This window comes from Pinus tabuliformis, chromosome 9, assembly GCF_031772625.1.
Source record: "Pinus tabuliformis cultivar Carrire ecotype Pingquan chromosome 9, CPIR1, whole genome shotgun sequence".
In the NCBI taxonomy this organism is placed as follows: domain Eukaryota; kingdom Viridiplantae; phylum Streptophyta; class Pinopsida; order Pinales; family Pinaceae; genus Pinus; species Pinus tabuliformis.
Genome location: NC_142307.1, coordinates 1,154,981,035 through 1,154,983,716, shown reverse-complemented (window position 1 = coordinate 1,154,983,716; position 2,682 = coordinate 1,154,981,035). Strand labels below are relative to the sequence as shown.

The following is a 2,682-nucleotide window of genomic DNA, read 5'->3' as shown; positions in this document are numbered from 1 at the left end:
GGGGACGGAGGGCGAAATTGATGACTTGTGGAATGACCTTTCTGGCTTTACATTTGAAATAGTTACTCAGCTATACGAAAGGATTGTTGTGTCCCAGTACCAGCTTTCAAGAGGAGCCATGAAGGACCCCATGTTCATACAACTAATGAAGATGCTGTACATTATTGTGAGACAAGATGTCATTCTTGTGGCTATTTTTGCCGACTTCCGATCGATCACCCTGGTTTGCGTAACACAGTGCATGGCAATATGAGAAATGTTAAATTCATTTCAGAATCAGAGGAGATTGATATTGTTGGCAGAAGCCGAGAAGCGATGGCTATGGCCATGACTGTACTACTTGTGTGTCTTAGTCTTTTTATTCATGTCCTTAATGCAGAACAGTCTCTGCGTATCCGTCTGCCTTCATAAGATGATGCCATAATTCAGAAGATGCCAAAGCCGAAAGGAATGGAGCTCATGAAAAGCTCAGCACAGTATCTAATGCCTCATCCATCGCGGCTTCTTATGTCAAATTCGTAGAATCGGGGGGTGCCAGGATTGTTCCTTTAATCTACAACGAACCCACAGAAGTTCTCGAATAGAAATTTCAAGCAGTGAATGGTTTTCTTTTCACCGGCGGAAGCGCTAAAGATGGTCCTTATCATTAGACAGTTGAAAAGCCTTTTTGGAGAGCTCTAGAAGAAAATGATAATGGAGGATCCTTCCCTGTGTATGCCGTTTGCTTAGATTTTGAGATTCTTAGCATGATAGTTAGCAGGGATATTAACATTCTTGAAAGATTTGATGCTGTGAACCATCCATCAACCCTATCCTTTGAGAGTGACGCTGCGAAGAATGGTAACATATTCAAATGGTTTCAGCCTCATATACTCAGTAAAATGACCTCAGAGCCTCGTCTTTTCCAGAATCAAGTGTTTGGGATATTTTTATGTACAGTGGCTGGAGATTTTAATGGTGAGGATATCCAGTGACTGCTGTACAGTGGCATCCAGAGAAAAATACATTTGAATGGGAAATACTAACAATTCCTCACTCTGCAGATGAAATTCAAGTAACTCAAAGCGTTGCCAACTTTGTTATTAGTGAGGATCGAAAAGGCCGGGTTCATAGGTTTAACTGTGAGAGGTTGACAGAGCTTATATCTGCAATGATTTAGCAGGGTGAACAGGTTAAGGATTGGTTCTATGCAAAACATGAATCCCTTTTACACAGCTCTTGGCAGGTGATGGTTACAATAACCCATCAAATTGGCGTTGATATAAACCTGGCTGCTTGCCATGAGTAGATGTTTCCCCAATACAATTTGTATCAGGTCTTGGTCCGAGAAAAGCTGCATCATTACAGAAGGCTATTTTAAGGGCAGAAGCGTATTTATTCTCATAGAGACTTATTGACCACCCTTGGAGCAATGAAGTGGTTTGTATTTATAAATGTTGCAGATTTCTTAAGGTTTAGAAGGACTGGACAGGCTGCCTATAGTAATCATGTCATGGATCCATTGGATGATACCAGAATTCATCCAGAGTCATATAACTTCGTTTTAGCTTCTTATGTCAGGCAGCTATTGAAGCTCCAAGGATTCTTAATCTCTTGAGCAGTGAACACATTAGTGAATCTTATGGGGAGGATTTTTATTTTCATTTTCAATGATTGGCATACATCTCTTCATCCTTGTTACTTGAAGACAGTCAAATTTTAGGTTGAAGCTGTGTTTTATCTAAAAATTATACAGCAGTTTCGTAGCGCGCTACGAAACTGCTGTAGCTGCATGTTTCAGTTGAGCCAGTTAATTATGTACATGTGACTGCAAATCTTTTTGAAAGTTCTGTGATCACACAGGTATATGGAAAACGGTGGCCAGCACATCAAAGACGTGGCAGCCTATGCTATTTTGAGTAATCAAAAATAAAAGGCACGCTTCTTTGGATTCGAATATGGGAAGGCGCATCAAAGACCGACAAACAGGGGCCTATGTTTCAGGGTAACAGAAATGTCATTAAAGACAAACATGGAACATTAAAGGTTCATCACAACCAAACTAAAATAAGCCATTTGTCAGAGAATGAACCTGTTCTCTCATTTTCCTCGCAAGAGCACCAGTTTGATTGTAATAAATGCTATTTCCAGCATGATGTAGAATTAGAGTTTTAATTGTTTTAGGAGTCCAGCGCTGTAAATGAATAGTCAGCTGTAATTATTAGTTAGTTAAAGGTTAATAGGTGTCATCATAGGTAGAATCGAGCTCCCCTCATGCTGGAGGAGGAAGCTCCAAGTAGTTAGGATCATATTCCTATATATAGCTAGATCATCGATGTATTAGGGGTTGGAGATTTATAAAAGAAACAGAGTTTTTATATTGGCTAATGTAAAAGACTTTTGACAGTAATAGAAAGATTACTTTTTCTTCCCAAGATTCATCTTGTGTTCAAAGGCTCAGAATATATGTGGTTTTGTCTTTATCCTTTCTGTTTTACAGCTCAATAGACATGCAATCACTCTGAATTCACCTAGTGCTCAGACTTCCTGTGTATGTTTATGAGTTGAGGTTCTTTTTGAGAAATGTTCTGAGTGTTTAAACATCATATGCCTTGGCTTCCATGATTGAGTAGTTAATAGTTTACTGCAGAGGTGTTTGACTCCATGAGCCCAATGGAAGAAGTGTTATTTTGTTGTTCCAAC

The 2,682-nt window shown here is 39.4% G+C and overlaps 1 pseudogene; it reads left to right on the top strand.

Moving 5' to 3' along the window:
* The first annotated feature begins 315 nt into the window (after nt 1-315).
* Nucleotides 316-1,159, top strand: LOC149152721 (putative gamma-glutamyl hydrolase 3 pseudogene; annotated as a pseudogene).
* The last annotated feature ends 1,523 nt before the right edge of the window (nt 1,160-2,682 follow it).